Raw genomic sequence first — 13853 nt, 5'->3', positions numbered from 1 at the left:
ACGACCATGTCATCGATGTAAACTTCCACCGTTTTGCCAATCAGGTGTTTAAACATCTTTGTCACTAACCTCTGATAGGTTGCTCCTGCGTTTTTCAGTCCGAAAGGCATTACCCTGTAACAGTACAGGCCTTTCGGGGTGATGAACGTGGTTTTCTCCTCATCTGGAGGGTACATAGCAATCTGGTGGTACCCTCTGTACGCATCTAAAAAACTCATCCTTTCATGTCCCGAGGTGGCGTCTACCAGTTGGTCGATTTTGGGTAGAGAAAAGCTGTCTTTTGGGCAAGCCTTGTTGAGGCTGGTAAAATCTACACAAACCCTCCACTTGCCATTCTTCTTTTTTACTACTACTGTGTTGGACAGCCATGTCGGGTACTGAACTTCTCGGATGGCCCTGGCTTCAAGGAGTCTGTCTACCTCCTCTTCCACTGCTTCGACGTGTAATAACGTCGGCCTTCTGGCTCGTTGAATCACTGGTTTTGCCGATCTGTTGACGTTCAGACTGTGGCAAGTGACCTCGGGGTCAATGCCAGGCATTTCATAGGGTGTCCAGGCGAACGCCTCTATGTTTGTCCTTAAAAAATTTTCCAGTTCCTTTTCCTCTTCTCTGGCTAAGCCGGAGCCGAGAAGAAAAAATCGTTCTTCGTCGCCCTCCTGGACGAGGATTTTCTTTAGCGCCTCTTCGCTTTTCTCGGCTGGTTCTTTCCCAACATCTTCCAGGACTTCTATGTCCTCATCTTCAACTTCTGCTTTCTTTGGCTCCCGTATACTACAGGTGGACTTTATTGCTGCCATGGAGCAATTTTTGGCTTGTAGTTGGTCCCCTCTGACTTCTTCAATCCCATGCTCTGTTGGGAACCGGAGTAGTTGATGCAACGTCGAGGGAACTGCCCCCATTGCATGCAACCACGGTCTTCCAAGGATGATGTTGTATGGTGAGGGTGTGTCAATGACCAGGAATTCTGTCCTGATCTTCTTAGTGCCGGCTTGTACCTCCAAGCTTGTTGCACCCAGTGGCCATGTCGGCGTTCCGTTAAAGCCGACCATCGGGCCGCTGGATTGCTCTAGGTCATCGGGGTGAAGTCCTAGCTCTTTGTAACATCTGACGTACATGATATCACAGGAGCTGCCTTGGTCTATTAGGATGCGTTTTACTTGGCACTCCCCAACCTGGAGGGATACTACCAAGGCATCATTATGCGGATGTTGGACCAATTCTAGGTCGGCTTCGGTAAAGGCTATCATTGGCCCTTGGCATTCTTCTGGCCGATGTCTCTTGTCCCCAACTTGGTAGATATGCTGTAAATGTCTTACCCTCTGGGTTTCTCCTCTGACTTCGTTTTCGTTGACCCTTGAGTGGATCACATTGACCACCCTTGGTTCTCCTGCCTGTGGTAGCTGTGCTGGGGGAGGGGGTGCTGCTGGTGCTTGAGGCAACCTTGCCTGTTCTTCCCTTGTTCTGGCCTCATCGACCAGGTCCCTCAGGAGGCCTTGCCTTACTAGGTCCTCCAAGTGTGTTTTTAAGGCTCTGCAACCTTGAGTTGGATGCCCTTCTTCATTGTGGTAGGCGCAACGTCTGCCGACGTTTCTTCCCATGTATTCCCCTGGTGCTCTTTCCGGAACCTTGAAATATGGTTGATTTCGAATCCGATCCAAGATTTTATGGATTGGGATCCGGAATACCGTGGTTACCGCCTGTTTATTTCTTAATTCTATTTCTTGCCTGGTGGGTCCATTGTTGACTCGGCCTCGCTTTGGCGAGCCGTTTCCCTTTTCTTGCTTCACCTCTTTGTTTCCCGACGTATCTTCCTCGGCCCTGGCGTATTTCTCGATTCTTGCCATGAGCTCTTCCATGCTTTTTGACAATGTTTTTGCCAAAGACTTCCGTAGTGGGCAGTCATCTTTCAGGCCGTTCTTGAAGGATACGACTGCTACTTCCTGGTTGCATTCAGGTATTCGGTTGAACACCTCGTAGTACCTCTTCGCATAGGCCCTGAGGCCTTCTTCTTTGGTGATTCGTAGAGCCATCAAAGCATCAACCCTCAGGGGTTGCAGCTTGTTGGTCACGAATCTGGCCACAAACATCTCGGCCAAGCCTTCCCATGTCTTTATACTTCCTTTTGGTAACTTGTGGAACCAATCAGATGCAATTTCCCCAAAGGACGAGGGGAATACTTTGCAGAGCAACGGCTCGTTTCCGCTATATAGTGCCATTGAATTTAGGTACAACCCAACATGAAAGTTCGGGTCTGATTTACCGTCATAGATTTGAAACCTCGGCATACTGAATCTTTTGGGTGGTTCAAATTTGTCCAGTTCCGCCGAGAAGGCTGTCTTTGGTTTCACCGGGGAGTTTACCTCGGCTTCTCCATTCTGTTGCCTCCTCTTGAGGTAGTCCATTAGGTCTTCCTTGCTCCTCCCTGGAGCTCGGCTGTCTCTGGATTTTAATCTTTTTGGCACACTGCTTTCGGCCTCGAGGTGGGTTCGTTTGGGTCTTTCTTCATGGGTTGTGTCAAAGTGGAGTATTTGCCCCTGAACATGTCGATGTTCTTTGGGGTCTGGATTCTTCATGTGTTGCGTCCTTCGGGACTCTTCTTGCCTCGGCTTTTCTCGCCCGACTTCCCTGGAAGGCCGGTGAGAGTGCCTTCCGCTCCTGGTATGCTGAGGAACCTCGGGGATTGTTTTTCTTCCGCCCTTTTGGGTATTGGTCGCTGGTATCGGCGTATCTTGCAGCGGGTATGGTGGCTGCATTACATTGTTTTGCATCATGAAGTTGACGACTGACTGAAGGTCTGCCAACTTGTCCGCCAATTCTTTTACTTCCTCATCCCTTCGTAGGCACCTGTCCCTCCATGTCTGGAGGTTATCTTCATTGTAGTACGTTCCTTGGTTTGTTCTTTTTGACGTGTCGCCTTCCAGGTTTACGTCGTTTTCCCTGTGGCCCTGGCCACGGGCTTCTGAATTGTGGTTGTCTCCTTCAATGTCGAGGCCAATTGGTCTGCCACTCCCTGTGGGAGCGTCATCCCCGATATTTTCCTGTTGTCCGTTAGTGGCCATCTATTCTTCCTTCGTTCCCACAGACGGCGCCAAATTGTGTGGGTAAAAATCTGACCACACTGCCCGTTTAGTGATCAGCAGCAAAGCACCGGCAGAATAGATGGCTCTAACAACCTGTAACAGAAAGGAAAAGCTCCGGCGGTGGTTCTTCCACCCGGGGGCACTCCGACGATCAAGTCAGTATGTTTCTCAAGGATAATCAAGTATTAAACTGAATACTCAAAGTATGAATTACATACCTTAGACCCACGGGGGTGCCTCTCTTTTATAATATACTTAATCCAAGTCCAACTAGAAATATGACTTCTGTGTACCCCAACCTTAGTACTTACTCTGGACTCTTTAGGAGATAGAGATAAACTCGCTAAGAGGTTTATCCTTATCTTAATTAAGTCCCCTCTTTGCTTCAGGACTCTTGTCCCTTATCTTCGGATTCCGACATCTTCGGAGATGACCTCGGCTTATCCGAGATTACCTCGGCTTAACTACCAGGGCACGTGGCACCTCGGCTGACACGTCGGCGTCACCATGCCACGTGTTGGTATTCAGAAAATATGTCCCCACACTATACATAAAATGCTTTATGTATTTTTCTTAATATGAGTTCTGTATCTATAACATTGCTCTTTAAAATGTCATATTTTTACACTGGTTTACAAATCTCTTAATAAGATAATTTATTCCATATTTATAAAACATAGTCAAGACGATACCCAGATAGATTGTGATTGGTAGAGATTGTGACAAATCTTGTAATTAAAGTTTCATTCTTTAAAAACAAAGTTAAATAACATTATTCTCGACCTAAAAGCTGATCTCCAAAACCTTACCTCGGCCAAGCCTCGGGTCATGTAACCATGCTAACACCATTACACAAGAACACTTCTTCGCTACTAAAAAGAGAGTCAAAGAGAATTGTTATATATCTCTAAATAAATTTAATTAATGTTTTTCCAGTTTATATGCGGATTCTATTTTTAGGCATAATGTTATTGTGTAAATTAATATAAAGGAAACGTAAAATTCAACTGGTAACAAATATTATTTTCTAAAATAAAACATGAAAACAAAAAGAGAATTCGGTGCCTTTTTTCGTTTTGGTTAGCTGTGCCAGCATATTGTGCAACACTCCTATGGTGGAGGCTTTGTGCTGAGGCAAGCTCATCGTTTGATTGTGTAATAGTCTTATGGGTTTGGTGGCGCCATAAATCTGTAATTTTTATTATTATTTGTTATTTATATAATTGCAGGACATGAAACACCTTCCTACTTATTTGAAAGTTATGAGAGGTTATGAAATGTGAAAAGATGACGGAGAACAAACATGGAGCATGAAGTAGAGGTTGAAGGAACTTATGGAAGATCATGGAGTATGAAATGGAGGAAGTGGAAGAGTGAGTAGTTTTAGGTAGTTTTTTTCTTACAAATGTTTGCCTATAAATAGCCATTCATGGCTATATTGTAAGAGACTATCCAGAACTCAAATCAAAGACAATTGATTTCTCACTGCTGGAAAATCCACTTTTAGCGGCGTTTTAAAAACGCCGCTAAAAGTACTAAAAACGTCACCAATTTTTTTTGTGACGTTTAGTACCAAACGCCGATGACGCGGCCGTCGCTATAGCTTTATGGCGTTTGAGAAACGTCGTTATATTAGTATAGGCGGCGTTTTTAAAAACGTCGCCAAATGTCCTACTAACGGTACTATGACGTCACTCTGACATTTAGCGACATTTTTGAAAACGCCGTCATAGACATTTATACTTTTTAAAAACCTAACCGTTGGGATGAGATATAGTGACGTTTAAAACGCCACCATAGCCTTTTTTTACTTTTAAATTGTGCTAATTTTATACGGTTGAACAAAAAAAATACCTGTCAAACAATTATTAAAAACTAATAATTGATGTTTACTAAAATAATAAATAAACTAAGCTTGAAAACAAAATTAAAAATAAGAAACAATGCATTGCACACCTAAAAATAGAAACAATTCATGTTCAAACTTTAAATACATCAATTAAAATCAAAATAGTTAAGAAGTGTAATTTGCCCAAAAAAATTAAAAAGGAATAGAAAGGACACTAATATGGTTTATAATATTAAAAATACCACTTGTTTTCCAACTATATCCAAAGATGAGCCTAAACTATGTGCAACAGATGATACATTTGGAATCATACAGTACACTATAATCCAATTAAACAAGATAAAAAGAATTAGAGGGGGGGAAAAAAGTAAAAGAACAAGAATAAATAAAAAAATGCTTCATCATATTCCCTCCAATGGCTTTTTCCCTTTCCTCTCACATAAATTCTACATGTAGCAACTTCATATCCATCATGATGATCATCCCTGTCAAACTCTTCACTTGCTTCTCCCGAGTAAGTATAGCTGCCACATGTGAAAATATTCAATGTGGAGACAAGAAAATAATTGACAATTAACTTTTTATAACATATAGCCGCCACATGTAATTTTCACTTGCTTCTCCCGTCCAACTAGGTTGTAAATGAACGATGATGGTAGAAAAATGGTGAATTATAATTGCCAGATACACATGGACATTGTATGAATGATAATGGTCATTATAGAGTGCCAATTATCTGCTTTAAATTAAAGAAATTGACTGCCAATTGCAACAAATTTTAACAAAGAAATTGACTACCAATTGCAACAAATTTTAACAAAGCAGATAATAGCAGGCCTTTAAACCATTTTTTCTTTACAGGGATTTTCATCTTGGCCCTCATTCTTGCATTCTACATGGTTCAAATGCTAATAATTTTGTTTGGTCTCAGCTAGACGCTATGTTATTGAGACCTTTTCATCGCAGAGGATGGTTTTAACAGACCCTTTGTGCTTTCCACTGTCCTATAGTGGTTCATGTTAAACACTTGACATTTCTTAACACATTCAAAGATTAATTAAGCCTTATTTCCCAGACAAGAAAAATTACCTCATAGCATATCCAGCCTCTACGGACACAATAACAGCGACTGCCAAAGCATTAGTAAACTTCCTGTAAATATCTAGGTTTGCCAACATGCGTCGAGCCTGCCACATCACATCGATAAACAAATGTTACTTCAGTGGATTTTTTCAGAATTCAGGCAGCAATACTTATATCACATATCAATAAAAATAGCAACGTAGGTGTCATCATTGAATTTAGTCTAGAACATCACAAACTATCCCCAACAGCAATGTAAATCAATGTTGATGGAGGGTAACCGAGAGCTTGAAGAAATATTCCCACCTCTTCAGGGGTTAATGGACAAAAGCCTCATTTTCTCTGTTCTGTTGAATTTATCTTCTTCATCTTCCAGTGGAGGTACATTACATCCAATGCAGAGACAGGAAGTTTTGCCACTTGTCAACATATAGCCTAGACATGTACAAATGTATGAAATCACATACGTACATCTGTACATAGGTATATCATCATTTTTTTGATAAATAAAATTTTGCATGTATATATATACAAGATATTTACCTCATTATTCTTAGCTCTTCAGATTCTGCATCGGTAAGACCATGAGTACAGCCAGTGAAAGATAACATGTCTTTCTCATATCACAGATGAAGAGCAATGTATCTTTCCCCACGGGATCTCAGTCGCTCCACCAGCTTCTGCGGTCTCACTGTCATGTATTCTCAGAACCTAATTTAACAGGAATATCCCCATATGAGGCCTCTCAAAAGTAAATTACCACCTACATCATACTTGGAGCAACATTCTATACAAACCTCATAAGGTTTTAAATGCTAATGAGATTTCAAAAATTTTGTCATTCCATTTCAAATGGAGTAATAGATCCAAAACCATGCATGGTGGCAAATGTTTGATTGATTATAATCATTATAAATTCAACACAGGAAGTCCCAAAATTTGTAATAAAATTCTAAGAAACATTCAGAATTTTGGTAAGATCAATTCAGTTGTAACTGGAACTAGATTCCAAATTTATTTGGCAGATGAATGCTGGAGAGACAAAAGTTCTAACCTTCTCAAGATTGTCAATAGAAGGAGAGAAGCGGAGAGCATAATACAGAGCACGACATCTCTACCTTTGGATATCAACAGGTAGATCATTATTTGCAAGTCTGGAATTTGATTTTACAACATGAACCACCTGCAAAAAAGTGAATTGATAAATGATCCCTCAAGCTTAGACAACGTGATAATCCGATTACTCTTTGTCTAGGTTCAAATTGGTTTTTTCATTTATTTCAATAAATAACAAACATAAAATTCTAGTTTGATTGCTCAACCTTACTCCTTGGGGAAAACATTGTGAAGGCATTATCCCTTCATCTAAAATGGCTGTTGTTCCATGTGACAACAAAATGCCACCAAACTAGGTTTTTTTGTCTAGCCAGTAACTTTTACTTCTTTTAAAAAAAATCTTTCTTCTTTCCACCGCCTCCTTTTTTATTTTATTTATTTATTTTCTTTTGTGTGAGTGCATGTGTGTATTAGTGCTAGAAAAATTAATAACTTCCTAAGCAAGCATATGAATCTATGTATACCATGACAAATACTAGACTGCAAAATTGCTCGCAAATAATGTACCTGATAATCCTTCCATAAATGCGTCATCTCCTCATAGTAGCTCATACCAGACCAAGAAGTAGAACAAATGAATATTCACTGGGCCAATATAGCGGCATCTTCACGATCATATATTTCATCATGTAAATCTTCATGCGAATTAGGAACAGCAGCAACTGAACTGTGCTAAACCTTAACACCAGTAGCCTAAATTTCTCCTGATAGTGTCTACAAAGACGTTAGGTAATTCAAGGAAAATTACAACAATATAGGGCACCTAAATGACATATTATTATCACAACACAAGGAACTTAAAAAACTTATAATAGAGTCAGTAACCCTACATTTACAAAAATGTGTAATAGGAAAAATAAATTGGACAACTCTACAAAAATAGAGGTCAGCCAGCCAAAATTCAGCAAGCACATTTTCAAACAACCGGATAAACCAAGACAATATTTCAGCTATGTAAAATCAATAAATTAAACTGTGCATATGTTTTTATGTTTTTTATTACTACACTCAAAATTTGTGTGTAAACTAAACTGGTCCATAATAAGTCAAATAGCATTATACTGTTAGGCTCTCAAAATAATCTATCCATTTCATGGAGTATGGCCTTACCTTTATAGCAAATAAGTCCCCAGTTGCCCTTTTCCTTGCCAGGAAAACTCGACCAAATGCACCTCTGCTGTTTGGTTTTATTAATTCAAAATCTTCTATGGATGTCCTATCCTTAGAAGGATTGATAGGGCTAGTTCGCAAACTACGAACTATATCATCTTCCGCAGAACTATCTTCATCAGCAATGATATTTGATGATTCTACTTTTTCATCTTCTATTTGCCCACAAAGACTGACATATTTTTCCCTATAAAATTTGAAACATGTAGATCAAATTTAGAAATAAAGTAATTGTATTTGAAGTAATAAACAATTTTTTTTGAGGGAAGGGGGCAGGGGGTGGGGGAAGCATGCATAAAAATTAGTGCAGTTAAAACAAAAGATAAATCCAGAAGCAACTAGCAGTAATTTTTATCTTTTGTGCAAACCATGAAAAACATTTGAGTCCACTGAACTCACTGCAATAGTTTCTCCAAACATCTTCCAAAGGTTTCGACAACAAGGGCATCCACTTTCCTGTCTTGGATGGCATATTTTAGGTTTTCTAGACGGTCAAGAAGCAAATACTCCAAGCCACTATAATCATTAGTGTTTACATTGGCTACAGATCGAGCAATATCCACTAGCTTGTTTATCTGCCATTCGAAGGTACTTTTAGCAACTTAATTTACACAAGGAAAAACTCGAACAAATTAAGAAACCAAATTATAAAATAAATTGTGCAAGAAATGCCATAATATCCGAAAGGACAAAGTAAAAGACAAAAGGTAGAACAAATTGTTATTGTTACCAAAATTTCTAATCCAAATTAGACACTAGAGCAATTCAACACAGACATCTTCCAAGATTTCTCAATTAAATTTGGTATAAAATCAAGACTTTCTATATAGTATGCTGGTTGTATTTCATAAGATGCAAGGCAAACTTCGTAAATTGGAAATTTCTTCTTGATAGGCTTTACTTGCTTATTATCTTTAGGTGGAAATTTTATACAGAAATAAATAATTCCTTTTTATAAATAAAAAGGTTTAGATAGTGCAAACAGGGAAATTTTTTCCAAGAAGTTGATTAATAAAATTGATTATTAAAAATCATCATAATTGTGGAAAAGTTTATTGAAAACAGGGTAAAGCATTCCAAGTAGATTATACATAACATATGGATTACTAAAAATCATCTTACATAGTGGAAATTAGAACTAGATGTTTTCACATAATATCCAAAGAAAACTGTATTGGCATGACAAAAATATAGTTGGATTCATTCAAGAGTGTAACAATTTGAATAGAATGTATCAGTACCAACATATATATGTGTCCGACTGATGAGAGGATAAGAAGCCATCTTTCTATCATGTCAAGAATGGCATCAACTGCCATTTGTTTCGACAAATAAACCCTCAAAAACTATAAGCTCATAGAACATCACCACAGGACATTACGTCCTCCTATTGAAGGACGTTACATTTTGCACATAGTTTTCATACCGGAATATTAGGAAATCTTCCCAATCGAAAGAACATATTTTAGCACAACATAACCAAGCCTATGTCTAGAAAATAATCTTGGCCAAATGTTAGGCAGCAGACAGATTTAGTAGATATAGACAACTAGCAGCACATTAAGGATGGATATACTTGATAATAACTTTACTACAATTGAAAAAGGATGTATTACAAAAACAAAAGTAAAAAAGTTGAAATGACATGATATTTAATAAATCAACAAAACAAGAATAAGGTTCTTGTGCTTGCATCTTTAGAAACACTAATAAAGTTGAAGGAGAAGAGAATGATATAGGAAATGATTGAAATCTTACATTGGAAAGTCCAAGCTCTATCTCTTCCTGCAAATCATTCAATATAGAAATCAGAACCAGGGGTTTTTTACCTACCCATAATTTTTAGAATGGGCATTAGTATAATTTTTATAGATGAGAAAGGGTCAATACATGTAGGTTGATAAATGAGGGATATGACAGGATCATTTCAAATCAAACATCAAAACCATTCATAGAATATCGAAGGATCGATTTCACCTTAAGAGAGAGAGAGAGAGAGTGTGTGTGTGGAGCTCACCGATCTGAATCGCTGAGATGAACTTCGATTTCCATTTCGAGAGAGAACTTCGAAATCGCTCGGATGAATCACCGATCTGAATCGCTGAGATCGATCTGAACCTCTGAATCAACAAGCTGAATCTCTGCGATAATTACGGAATCTCTGCGAGATAGCACAGGGAGAGAGGGAGATGGAGGGAGACAGAGAGAGAGAGAGAATGGAGCTCACCGATCTGAATCACTGAGATGACCTTCGATTTCGATTTTGAGATATGAATCACTGAGACCGATATGAATCGCTGAGATCTGAATCACGATCTGAATCGAAACCGAAGTGATATGAACTCAGATCTAAATCTAAATCGAAATCGAAGTGATATGAACTCACATTTGAATCGCAATATGAAATCGAAGCGATATGAACTCAAAATTTTAAAATTTCGAGATATGAGCTTCGATTTCGAGATCTGAATCGCTGAGACTGATCTAAATCGCTGAGATGAACTTCGAAATCGCTCTGATGAATCACTTCGATTTCGAGAGAGAACTTCCATTTCTGAGGATTCCATTGATAAGCAACTGAATCTCTGTGAGATAACACGCATTTGAAGACAACAGAGAGAGAGAGAGAATTTGCCAGTGCATCGGTTCAATTTGAGAGTTGAGATTCTCAGATTTGAAAAGGAAGCGCGTGAGATAACACGCATTTGAAGACGTTTATAAACGCCTCCTATTCATAAAACGACACCGTTTTAATTAAAGAAAAATAAGACGTTTATAAAACGCCGTTAAATATTAAAAACAGTGACGTTTTAAAAAACGCCGTTAAAAAAACGCCACCTAAACCCATATTTCCTGTAGTGTCTATTTTTCTTGTCATTTATATTTCCTACATTTTATTTTACGCACTTCCTTTTCGAAGTATTTATTTTTAGCACTTCATTTTCGAAGCATTTTATGCACTTCCATTTCAAAGTATAGGAGTAGAGATAAGTAATTGTTACTTTGATTGTTCATTTAATCACCCCAATTGTTCACTCAATCATCTTTCTCCGTCTCCCTCATTCTTCTGTTAATTTTTCTTTTCTCTACACTTGACAATTTTGAAATCCTCTTTATTGAGGCAAAAGAACCATCAATGCAATTGCTTGATAATTAACTTGAATTTAATCTGTAAAGATTTTTCAATCCTTACTAACACGCTCGTATTTATAATATTTTCCTTCGTAGGAAAAATAAGCCAACAGTGTTTGTCTTATATTACTTGTATATTTAATCTGTGTATTACTTATGAATTCTTTAAGGCCTATGTTGGCCCATGGATTGGACCAAGCTCAGAATGTGTTTTAACCTATATTGCGTACCTCGTGCATATTTTCACGCAGTTTATCAAAACGTAAATGAAATCATTGATTAATAGTCTATATTTGAAATTTATAAATAGGGATGGCAATTTGAACTCGGCCCGACAAGGACCCGACCCCCCGATCCCGATTAGAACGGGTTTTTCTCGAAAATTATCCCCCATAGGGCCAGGAATGGTATTAAAAATTAAATCCCCGATGACTTTCGGGCTGGGGACGGTGATAGACTCCCCAACCCCGGCCCCGACCTCGGCCCCGGCCCAGCCTCGCCATGAATAGCCCCCGAACAATTATTATATTATATATCTTTATTATATATATGCCTCAAGTTGCTTTACATATTTTGAACAGCTTGTACTTATCTTTTTGAAAAACTTGTACCTATCTTGCCTATCTTTATTATATTACATAGCTTGTATCCATCTTATCTATCTTTATTATATTATATATCTCAAGCTCTCAACTATCTCTCTCACTCTCTGAATCTCTCATCTCAACTCTCTCACTTTCTCGTTCTTCCCTCTCAACTAGCTCACTCTCTCTCAGCTTTCTCTTTCTCTCTCTCTCAACTCTCTCACTCTCACAATCTCACTTTCACAGTCACTGACACGGCGGCACCACCACCACCGCTGGTCCCGACCCTCCCTCTCTCTCTTCTCCTCACATCGGTTTCTCTTTCTCTCTCTCCACTTCGTCTCTCTCTATTCTTTATGGCCACTGCCGCCACCACAGCCGCAGAAGATGGTCTGTCTCTCTCTCACCACCACCGAACCCACCGCCACAGCCATCGTCGATGGAGGAGTACTCAGATCTGTTATCTCTCTCTCTCTCTCTGTGATCTAATCTTGTTGGTATTGTTGTTGAAAACATATTTTTTTTTTCAAATTAAATATTTTTTTTTAATTTAAATCTGTTGATGATGATGAAACATACTGATATATCATATATATTGATTTGTTGTTCTTAAACAAAATTCACAAAAAAAAAAAAAAACTCGGGGATTTTTTCGGGGTCGGGGAAACCCGATTCCCGTTAGGGGACGGGGACAGGGACGGGAGGGTGATGGGTTCCCCTGCCGGGGATTGGAGATGGGGACGAGGACGGGGATTTTTTAACCTTCGAGGATCGGAGACGGGGAGTGTAGTCCCCGGCCCCACCCCAGCCCGTTGCCATTCTTATTTATAAATGGGTGACTTTAATATGGATGCCTTTTCAAATAAGTAGGTCTTTTTATATGGGTTGCATCTTTTGAAAAGACACCTCCATGTCTATAAAACTCTTGCAGGCCAAATATTGTTTTCTTAAGAAAATCTCTCTCTCTCTCTCTCTCTCTCTCTCTCTCTCATGTTAATTCTAAAGAAATAATAAGAATTTTGTGAAAGTCCTTCAATGTTACTAGTTTATTTTTATTTATTTATTAGGAGGTTTATTAATAAAAGGGAAGTACAAAGAACATCACAAACATCAATAAAGCAGGCAAGAGCAGAAAGTATCATAACTAAACTAGACGATTCCAACTAGGTTGGCACTGAGAAGAAACTTTAATCATATGCTAGCTCCAACCTAGGATGGTAAGGAACCAACCAAGACAAACCAAACAAAATAAAAGAAAGGAAAAAAGAAAGCAACCAAGCTCCCGAAAGCAAGTAGAAAACATTCTCAAAGGCAGAACCTCAAAGGCAAACCCTCACATGATTGAGATTGAATAATAAGTCAGTCACTGAGTAATGAAAGTCTTTTATTGAGGCTTTGATCCATAATGCAAGCCTAAGCTTTATTAGCTCACTCAACTCAAAGCAGTTAAGCTGCACTCCATTGAAAATGCATTCATTCCTCTGTTCCAGAGTGACCATTGAACAATTAGTGGTAGAGCATCTCAGATCCTTTTTTCCAATCTTTTAAACTTGCCACCCTTCCACCAATGAAGAAGATTATCAACTGAACCAGGTATCACCCATTGAAACCCCCACCACTGCATCATTTCTACCCAAATATTTCAAGAAAATAGGCAAAATAGTAGCAGATGACTGTCTGATTCAGTTTCTATTCTGCAGAAAGTACACTGAGTGAAAGCATTGATACCAAGAATCCCAATTTTTTGAAAGAAAGTAGCTGATTTGATTCTGTCTTTCCATGCCAACCAGCTGAAGAATTGAATTTTGTAAGAGATATCTTTATTCCAAATGAATTTGC

General features: G+C 38.8%; 1 long non-coding RNA gene across 1 annotated transcript; it reads right to left on the bottom strand.

Moving 5' to 3' along the window:
• Positions 1-8583: 8583 nt before the first annotated feature.
• On the bottom strand, positions 8584-10972 carry LOC145804246 (uncharacterized). Its single transcript, XR_014345875.1, has 3 exons — positions 10316-10972; positions 10057-10083; positions 8584-8873 (listed from the first exon to the last, which is right to left on the bottom strand). It is a non-coding gene; the product is annotated as an uncharacterized LOC145804246 (long non-coding RNA).
• Positions 10973-13853: the final 2881 nt, after the last annotated feature.

This window comes from Camellia sinensis, chromosome 12, assembly GCF_055761805.1.
Source record: "Camellia sinensis isolate YWXY chromosome 12, ASM5576180v1, whole genome shotgun sequence".
Taxonomy (NCBI): Eukaryota; Viridiplantae; Streptophyta; class Magnoliopsida; order Ericales; family Theaceae; genus Camellia; species Camellia sinensis.
Note: the sequence above shows the minus strand (reverse complement) of the source record. Positions and strands in the feature narration are given on the sequence as shown.